This window comes from Grampus griseus (genome assembly GCF_964374135.1).
Source record: "Grampus griseus genome assembly, chromosome: 4".
NCBI classification, from domain to species: domain Eukaryota; kingdom Metazoa; phylum Chordata; class Mammalia; order Artiodactyla; family Delphinidae; genus Grampus; species Grampus griseus.
The window spans coordinates 39,572,452-39,583,700 of record NC_138997.1 but is presented as its reverse complement, the minus strand read 5'-3'; positions in this window follow the sequence as shown (position 1 = coordinate 39,583,700).

The window sequence follows — 11,249 nt, the reverse complement described above, 5'->3', positions numbered from 1 at the left end:
GGGCACCTGTTTCCAGGAGTAGAATTCAAGCTTCTCATTCAACAGAGATAACTGAAGTTCACTGTGGAGGAGCAGAAATCTGGGATGGGATGCCTTGATCTTAGCCTGCTTGGTGGCCTGCCTCAGACACAGGAACCCAATTGACCACTGTGTATGAATGAAACCACTAGCCATTATGAATCAGGAACATGCCAAGTATGCATTTGGAATAAATAATGGGAAAGATGCTTTCTCTTTGCTGAATTGACAAGAAAGAGGTTTCAGCAGCATCTGCTAGAATCTGCTCATTTCGCAGGAAAAGATAACAAAAAGGTCACCACAAGTCAGCCTCCACCGGAAGTACGCAGTGCCCTTGGTAACAGAAGGGCAGACGCAGCCACAGCCGAGCTTGTTCTTCTGCATGTGGGACCATTTGGTGAGGCAGCACATCATGCTCACCTTTTTCTATGTGTGGATTCATGTCCTCCTTATGTGCTTCTCTCAAGAACTTTCAGCTTCTCCTGCAAGAACACGTGTTCCTCCAGTGAACATCTTGGCAAAGGTGAGTCTTTTTGGCAGCGGGGCCATTAACGATAGTAGGTGCTGGCGTAAATCTAGGAAGCCAGGGCACAGGGGAAGGCTATGACCCAATTACTGACAGCTGTTAGAGCCTTGTTTCTCTGCATTTTAGTTTCCCCAGCAGAGTGGCACAGACACCACCATCATTAACATTTAATTTTGATTTAGTACATCTGCACAGGCTGGAACAACTAAAGTGCAGCCTGTTGCCTATAAAAGTTCAAGCCCCCTTGAGGTCATTCTGGACCGCACCTGCTCAAACCCAAGTGGTTGGCAGACAAAGCTTTTCAAGGTCGCTCCAGTTTCTGAAGGCTTCCTTCTGCTGCAGGAGTTCTGAAAGGTGAACTTAAGAGCTATGTGAAGAGCTGGAATAACTCATGCAAAACCCCCTTCCTACTCCTCTGTGATCACGCTGAGAAAAAGAACCAAGAACTAATATTAAAGACCAAGGTCTAGGTTTCATAACGTAGATTGAAGGAAACCAAATATCAATCTTAGTGATGGCATGTTTTAAAGTGAGCTAAGTGGTGCATGTGGAACAAACCTTGGAAAGTGACAAAGATTCTCCTCTTGACCAAACTTTAAACAGGCTCATCTGAGCCCTCTTTTCGACCAGGCCTTAACTCTGGCCTAGAAAAACTGAAGCCTCTCAGCACAAATGATTCCGTCCCCCCACTCCCCGCCCAGTCCCAAGCCCCCACTAAAAGATTTGAACAAACACTAACATAGCTCCTAACAGCTCAAGGCTGCACCCCTAGGATGACTCTACTCCCCCCTTAAACTGTCTGCCTGAGAAAACTGCCAGGAGGATTACTGTTTGTTCCAGCCCAAACCTGGTAATAGACAGGCCTCTGCACAGCCCCCATTCCCGTTTAGTAGGCTCTGGGGGGCTTGCTCTGACTTACACCACTACCTCCTGTCATACAGATACTAGAAGCTTGCTTCTCCTCTGGATAAGCACCAATCAATAAACCCAGTCTCTGCTGGAGGGCCCGCTCTTTCCCCTCCTGTCCCCCATTCTTCCTTGAAAACGCCCATCACCTCTGCACTTAGTACTGAATAAAGTCTATCCTTAACGCTTTACCTAGTGTCCAGCTTATGTTTGACAAAGCTCAGATCTACATTTTCTATCTGTCCTCGGCAGCGAGGACTAGACAGACAGATCACAGTGCTAACAAGGCCAAGCTTATGAACTTGATCTCCATATGGCTCTGTCCATATTGTGGTCACACGTGTCCACCCGCCAGGTGTTTCACCAGGGCCTTTCATTGATCACAAGGTGAACCAGATGAGCACATAGAGATGGCTCAGCACAAATCATTTGCTGCTGCTTTTTTGGTTCCTCATTACTGCTTTAAGAGTGCAAATATACAGATGGTGCTTGCAGCCTTCACTCTGTATAGCTCAGCTAGAAGAGAACCTTCCTGTTGTCGATCATGTTCTCCCCTCTCCCACCCACCCTTCTCCCTCTGTCTCAGACATTCCCATCACCTCCCACTTCTGTCTCTAGTGCCTATAAGCATTTATCTTTTGTACACTGTGCTTCATGATGTAACCATCAGTGGCTCATGGTTCATGTATTTATGCTTTACTGCTCCTAAAAGCAACAAGAACCAAATATTCCCTCTTGTTTTCCACCAGCGTCTAGCATCAGGCTAAGCACATCAAAACTATTCACTAAAATGCATGTAAATATTTTCATTGAGCTTTCAGATGACTTTGACAAATTTCAGCAAAATGATATTGAATTCCTTCATCATTTCTAGGATGGGCAGTAGACTCTCAAAGTGCTTACACATTTATAAAGTAAACTAGTGTTATTGTACTTCATGTAGAGTGAGTAGGCTTGTCTGTAGATTTTTTTCCAATTTTCTGTGTGATCATACAGTAATACTATATTTAACTACAAAGAAGGATCGTTTAGCATGCAGCATTACAATAGCTAGTTCTTTATACTCACATTGCAGTTAGCCTACATTTTCCTAGTTTTATACATATCTCTTTATCATGATAACATACTTTTAGGCCCCTTTGAAGACAGAAAACAAGGTCTGGGGAAATATCATAGACTAGATGGCTCATAAAACTCCTCAGAAGTTAGGGATTCAAACTTCCAATCTCTGTGGTAATTGGATCTTTTTTGTTGTCATTTTGTTTTAGTCAACTAGGGATAGGACTTTTTTACTTAAGTTGTTGAAGGGAAAAATAAAAAGAAATCTTTTTACTGGAGAAAATGCAATGAATAAAAATGGTAGGGGTACTTCCCTGGTGGTGTAGTAGTTAAGAATCCACCTGCCAATGCAGGGGACACAGGTTCGAGCCCTGGTCCGGGAAGATCCCACATGCTGCGGAGCAGCTAAGCCCGTGCGCCACAACTACTGAGCCTGCACTCTAGAGCCCACGAGCCACAACTACTGAGCCTGAGCTCTAGAGCCTTCGTGCCACAACTACTGAAGCCTGCACACCTAGAGCCCGTGCTCTGCAACAAGAGAAGTCACCACAACGAGAAGCCCGTGCACCGCAACAAAGAGTAGCCCCTGCTCGCCGCAGCTAGAGAAAGCCTGCACACAGCACAGAAGACCCAACACAGCCAAAAATATACAACTAATATATTTATTAAAAAAAAATGTAGGCATTCACCACAGTTAATTTCTATAGTTTTCAGGAACACAAAATAATCCTGTCAATGGGCCTAACACATTTAACTGAGATTGCTCATATGCTAAGATCCAGAAGGGGTCCTGCAGAATGGTAGCTCCCCAATTGTGTTCCAGGCTATTTTCAGATGTGTTTGTTTCCTATTGCTGCTGTGACAAAGTACCACACATTCAGTGTTAAAAGCAACACAAATTTATGTTACAGTTCTGGAGATCAGAAGTCTCAAAGGGTCTCAACGCGCTAACAGCTGGTGTCAGCAGAGCTGAGTTCCTTTCTGGAGGCTCTAGGAGAGAATCTGTTCCCTTGCCTTTCTCAGGTTCTAGAGGCTGCCTGCATGCCTTGGCTTGAGGCCCCTTCCATCAGTGTATTAACTTGTGCCGCCAGGTTCACATGTTTTAGCGCAGCCCTTAGACTAAAGCTTCTACTGCCCTCTCTGTGCATATGGATCATTTTGGGGAGGTTTAATCATCTAATACGTTTGGTTCAGCTGGAGCAAAATCACTCATTTCCTCTAAAGTGGTAGTTTTAATTCTAATAGCAAATTTTTTATACATTACAAAAATCCTGAAAGAGATGTATGTAATTCTCCTGAAAGAGAATTATCACATCTTAAGTTTTACTCCAAGTGACCACATATCACTTGGGAAACCACTTACTGAAGAAAAGGATCAAAAGACTATTTTAAAAATGAAAAATGAAGCATGCTAATTCATCACAGCAAATTTGTATTTTTAATCACTTCACAGGATTTTAGGCAGGACGAGGGGCTATTATATTGATACATGCTGTCTGCCATCTTGATCAACTCCTTTCCAAACACACATAGGGTAGCTTATAATGCAAATAAACACAATCAGAGAAAGAATTATCAGCATGACCTAGGTGTGACCTAGGCTCTGTCTCTTATTAATGGAGTCATCCTGGGCAAGCCACACTTTCTTCATTTGTAACATAGGGTAAAAAACATGTATCTCAGATGGCTGTAAGGAAAACAGTGTGGAATTAAAAAGCTGTAGTGATTCTTGTGTGGGAAGGTTCTTACAAATGGAAGCAGAAAGCCCAGGAGAGTCTTACATTAGCCCTTCCTGAAAGGACTGAAGAAATATCAGTTTTGATATTTGTTGAGAGGATAGCTGGGTTTGAAACACTTAAACTTGACCCAAAATTTGATGTACCCAATAGAAAAAAAAAATCCTTTTTTCTTTTTTGGTGGTGGTTATTTAAGCTTATAATGCAAATCCAAAGAAGCCAGGACATTATAAAGATGTTGGTGAAATTAAACATTCTAGAAATGGGCAAGCTTGAAAAAAATACAAAAAGGAAAATTTTTTTCCTTTTTCCTGGACTTGCTGAAATTTTAATGTCTTGAAGCTTGATACAAAGGAACTGTGGGTACACTCCTTGATGCTTCATGCAGTCAGATGATACCATCAAAAAGTCCACATTCAAATCTTTTCATTTACCTAGAATTTAACTTGGTTTAGGAACATAGGTAGAGATTCAGCTTAATATTTTCCTAAAACATGAGATAGCCACTGTTTGAATTCCATTCACTGAGTTATCCATCTTCTCCACTGTGACTCAAGTGTCACCTGTAGTAGCTACTGATTTCTCTGCCTATCATCCCTCCCCTCCAGCTTCTGAAAAAACTAACACAAAACAAAAACTCTACACCCTGGCCACAGAGGTGGGCAAAGGACCAATTAGACCAATGAGAATCCCTCCCAGCAGCTTCTCTACCTGGAATGGCAGCAGAGAGCTCATTTTGCTTTGATCTTGAAGCTCTTGAGTCAGTCTAGAGTTGCCTGACAAAGAAGAGGTGGCAAGTCCTGAGGTGCTGAGTCTCTGGCTCCAGTTGCTCCAAGGCCAGTTCTATGACTGCTATGGTTTGAGAATGTGGCTACTAAATTTTCTTTTTTGTTTAAGCTAGATATACCTGAGTTTCTATCAATCAAAACTGAAAAACCATGTTTATTATATATTATATATAAGTTCTTAAATGTTTTTGAATCTATTTTTACTCTCCACTCTGTTCCCACTAATCTACTTTTCTCTTCTTCTCTACAGCTGAACTGTTTCAATTTCTTTACGTTTTAATATCTTTCAGGGCTAATCGCCCATCATTACCCTTGGTTACAGCCTTTCAGTTGGATTGACCTAGAGAGACACTGATTGGGGGAGGGGGAGATGGTCCCAGACTGCAGGTACAGGTTTTCTAGTTTCCGTAAAGGTACCCCTCCAACTTGCCATCTCGAATCTTAAACTAATAAGTTGGGATTATTGATCAGTCTCTTATAAACTGGTTAGCAAGAATCAGGGCTCACTTAGAGACTTGCTCACTTGAGCAAACTAACCATACTGGGGTTTCTAGATTTTAAAACACCGAAGGCTTAACTATGGACCTCTGGGGCACACCTCAGTGGCTGTACCCAAGCAGCCAGTAGGTGGGCCAGCTGCTCTTTTACAATCTTTTTAGTTGCAATAAATGGAATATGTGCAGTACAGCCCAGGATTCTACCAGGACATTAGGATGCCATACTGTGCCTCATATGGAGGGGTGAGGTGTGACAATGTGATGTAATGCTAGGGACAAAATCAAGCAAGGTGAAAGGGACATTCAGGAAGGACAAAATGGGAAAAATTATACGAAAACAATACTGTATATTGGTTAAGTAAAGAGACTTTAGATTGGGATTGGCTGGGTCTGAATCCCTGCTCTGCCACTAACAGTACGTGACCTTGGGCAAGTTACTCTAATTTTATCGGCACCACTTTTCCAACAGCATTTGCTCACTTTGTGTCTTTATGTCACATTTTGGTAATTCTAACAATATTTCAAACTTTTTCATTATTATTATATTTGTTATGATGATCTGTGATCAGTGATCTTTGATGTTACTACTGCAAAAAGATTACAACTCACTAAAGGCTCAGATGACGGTTAGCAGTTTTTAGCAATAAAGTATTTTTTATTAAGATATATACATTGTTTTATTTTAGACATAATGCTACTGCAGACCTAACAGACTACAGTAGAGTGTAAACATAACTTTATATGCATGGGAAAACCAAAAAATTCATGTGACTTGCTTTACTGCAATAATTGCTTTTTTGTGGTGGTCTGGAACCGAACCCACAGTATTTCTGAGGTGTGCCCATATCATAATGGTCTATAATGGTAAGGCACAAAGAACTTAGACTGTGGATCTATTTGCAAAGTTTCCAATGGATGTCTCTCAGATAGGTGAGGAAAACTTTAAACCAGTTCAGTACTTATAAATATTGCTAGTTATTACTTTTTTTCTAGTTTAACCAGTCATCTACATTTGAACTATTAATCTGAAAAGGGAGGGGGGAGAGCCAATATTTAAGTTGTGTTTAAAGAGAATCTTTAAATTATTAATTTGAGTAGAATTCCGTTTTCACAGAGGTTCTTACTTTGTGCGATAAACTGGGGTAGGTGCTGTGTGGATACAAAGATGGTAACAAAGGTCTTGGCCCTCCAGGAGATTTCAAACTAGTCACATTAAAAAAGACATGGGGAAGGAGGAACCAAGACGGTGGAGAAGGACGTGCTCTCACTCCCTCTTGCGAGAACACCAGAATCACAACTAGCTGCTGAACAATCATTGACAGGAAGACACTGGAACTCACCAGAAAAGATACCCCACATCCAAAGACAAAAGAGAAGCCACAATGAGACGGTAGGAGGGGTGCAATCACAGTAAAATCAAATCCCATAACTGGTGGGTGGGTGACCACAGACTGGAGAACACTTATACCACAGAAGTCCACACGCTGGAGTGAAGGTTCTGAGCCCCACGTCAGGCTTCCCAACCTGGGGGTCTGGCAATAGGAGGAGGAATTCCTAGAGAATCAGACTTTGAAGCCTAGTGGGAATTGATTGCAGGACTTCGACAGGACTGGGGGAAACAGAGACTCCACTCTTGGAGGGCACACACAAAGTAGTGTGCACATCAGGACCCGGGGGGAGGAGCAGTGACCCCAGGCGAGACTGAACCAGACCTACCTGCTAGTGTTGGAGGGTCTCTTGCAGAGGCAGGGGGTGGCTCTGTTTCACCGTGGGGACAAGGACACTGGCAGCAGAAGTTCTGGGAAGTACTCCTTGGTGTGAGCCCTCCCAGGGTCTGTCATTAGCCCCACCAAAGAGCCTAGGTAGGCTCCAGTGTTGGGTTGCCTCAGGCCAAACAACCAACAGGGAGAGAACCCAGCCCCACCCATCAACAGTAAAGTGGATTAAAGTTTTACTGAGCTCTGCCCACCAGAGCAACAGTCAACTCCACCCACCACCAGTCCCTCCCATCAGGAAACTTGCACAAGCCTCACAGATAGCCTCATCCCCCAGAGGGCACACAGCAGAAGCAAGAACTACAATCCTGCAGCCTGTGGAACAAAAACCACATTCACAGAAAGACAGACAAGATGAAAAGGCAGAGCTATGTACCAGATGAAGGAACAAGATAAAACCCCAGAGAAACAACTAAATGAAGTGGAGATAGGCAACCTTCCAGAAAAAGAATTCAGAATAATGAGGGTGAAGATGATCCAGGACCTTGGAAAAAGAATGGAGGCAAAGATCGAGAAGATGCAAGAAATGTTTAACAAAGACCTAGAAGAATTAAAGAATAAACAAACAGAGATGAGCAATACAATAACTGAAATAAAAACTACACTAGAAGGAATCAATAGCAGAATAACTGAGGCAGAAGAAAGGATAAGTGACCGGGAAGACAGAATGGTGGAATTCACTGCTGCAGAACAGACTAAAGAAAAAAGAATGAAAAGAAATGAAGACAGCCTAAGAGACCTCTGGGAAAACATTAAACACAACAACATTCGCATTACAGGGGTCCCAGAGTTGAAGAGAGAGAGAAAGGACCAGAGAAAATATTTGAAGAGATTATAGTTGAAAACTTAACTTAATGAAAACATGGGAAAGGAAATAGCCACCTAAGTCCAGGAAGAACAGCGAATCCCATACAGGATAAACCCAAGGAGAAACATGCCGAGACACACAGTAATCAAATTGGCAAAAATTAAAGACAAAGAAAAATTATTGAAAGCAGCAAGGGAAAAATGACAAATAACATACAAGGGAACTCCCATAAGGTTAACAGCTGATTTCTCAGCAGAAACTCTACAAGACAGAAGGGAGTGGCATGATATACTTAAAGTGATGAAATGGCAGAAACTACCACCAAGATTACTCTACCCAGCAAAGATCTCATTCAGATTTGATGGAGAAATCAAAAGCTTTACAGACAAGCAAAAGCTAAGAGAATTCAGCACCACCAAACCAGCTCTACAACAAATGCTAAAGGAACTTCTCTAAGTGGGAAACATAAGAGAAGAAAAGAACCTACAAAAACAACTCCAAGACAATTAAGAAAATGGTCACAGGAACATACATATCGATAATTACCTTAAATGTGAATGGATTAAATGCTCCAACCAAAAGATACAGGCTTGCTGAATGGACACAAAAACAAGACCCATATATATGCTGTCTACAAGAGACCCACTTCAGCCTTGGGGACACATACAGACTGAAAGTGAGGGGATGCAAAACGATATTCCATGCAAATGGAAATCAAAAGAAAGCTGGAGTAGCTATACTCATATCAGATAAAATAGACTTTTAAAAAAAAGAATGTTACAAGAAAAAAGGAAGGACACTACATAATGATCAAGGGATCATTCCAAGAAGATATAACAATTATAAATATATATGCACCCAACATAGGAGCACCTCAATACATAAGGCAACTGTTAACAGCTATAAAAGAGGAAATCTATAGTAACACAATAATAGTGGGGGACTTTAACACCTCACTTACACCAATGGACAGATCATCCAAAATGAAAATAAATAAGGAAACAGAAGCTTTAAATGACACAACAGACCAGATGGATTTAACTGATATTTATAGGACATTCCATCCCCAAACAGCAGATTACACTCCCTTCTCAAGTGCACACGGAACATTCTCCAGGATAGATTACATCTTGGGTCACAAATCAAGCCTCAGTAAATTTAAGAAAATTGAAATCATATCAAGCATCTTTTGTGACCACAACACTATGAGATTAGAAATGAATTACAGGGGAAAAAAACATAAAAAACACAAACATATGGCGGCTAAACCATATGTTACTAAATAACCAAGAGATCACTGAAGAAATCAAAGAGGAAATCAGAAAATACCTAGAGACAAATGAAAATGAAAACATGACAACACAAAACCTATGGGATGCAGCAAAAGCAGTTCTAAGAAGGAAGTTTATAGCTATACAAGCCTACCTCAAGAAACAAGAAGAATGTCAAATAAACCACCTAACCTTACACCTAAAGGAACTAGAGAAAGAAGAACAAACAAAACCCAAAGTTAGCAGAAGGAAAGAAATCATCAAGATCGGAGCAGAAATAAATGAAATAGAAACAAAGAAAACAATAGCAAAGAGCAATAAAACTAAAATCTGGTTCTTTGAGAAGATAAACAAAATTGATAAACCATTAGCCAGACTCATCAAGAAAAAGAGAGGACTCAAATCAATAAAATTAGAAATGAAAAAGAAGTTACAACAGACACAGAATACAAAATAGAAATACAAAGAAATACAAAGAAATACACAGAAATACAAAGCATCCTAAGAGACTACTACAAGCAGCTCTATGCCAATAAAATGGACAACCTGGAAGAAACGGACACATTCTTAGAAAGGTATAACCTTCTAAGACTGAACCAGGAAGAAATAGAAAATATGAACAGACCAATCACAAGTCATGAAATTGAAACTGTGATTAAAAATCTTCCAAGAAACAAGAGTCCAGGACCAGATGACTTCACAGGTGAATTCTATCAAACATTTAGAGAAGAGCTAACACCCATCCTTCTCAAACTCTTCCAAAAAATTGTAGAGGAAGGAACACTCCCAAACTCATTCTATGAGGCCACCATCACCCTGATACCAAAAGCAGACAAAGATACTACAAAAAAAGAAAATTACAGACCAATATCACTGATGAATATAAATGCAAAAATCCTCTACAAAATACTAGCAAACAGAATCCAATAACACATTAAAAGGATCATACACCACGATCAAGTGGGATTTATCCCAGGGATGCAAGAATTCTTCAATATATGCAAATCAATCAATGTGATACACCATATTAACAAACTGAAGAATAAAAACCATATGATGATCTCAATAGATGCAGAAAAAGCTTTTGACAAAATTAAACACCCATTTATGATAAAAACTCTCCAGAAAGTGGGCATAGAGGGAACCTACCTCAACAAAACAAAGGCCATATATGACAAACCCACAGCAAACATCATTCTCAATGCTGAAAAACTGAAAGTATTTCCTCTAAGATCAGGAACGAGACAAGGCTGTCCACTCTCACCACTATTATTCAACATAGTTTTGGAAGTCCTAGCCATGGCAATCAGAGAAGAAAAAGAAATACAAATTGGAAAAGAAGAAGTAAAACTGTCACTGTTTGCAGATGACATGATACTGTACACAGAGAATCCTAAAAATGCCACCAGAAAACTACTAGAGCTAATCAATGAATCTGGTAAAGTTGCAGGATACAAAATTAATGCACAGAAATCTCTTGCATTCCTATACATTAATGATGAAAAATATGAAAGAGAAATTATGGAAACACTCCCATTTACCATTACAACACAAGGAATAAAATACCTAGGAATAAATCTACCTAGGGAGACAAAAGACCTATATGCAGAAAACTATAAGATACTGATGAAAGAAATTAAAGATGATACCAACAGATGGAGAGATATACCATGTCCTTGGATTGGAAGAATCAATACTGTGAAAATGACTATACTACCCAAAGCAATCTACAGATTCAATGCAATCCATATCAAATTATCAATGGCATTTTTTACGGAACTAGAACAAAAAATCTTAAAATCTGTATGGAGACACAAAAGACCCCGATTAGCCAAAGCAGTCTTGAGGGAAAAAAAATGGAGCTG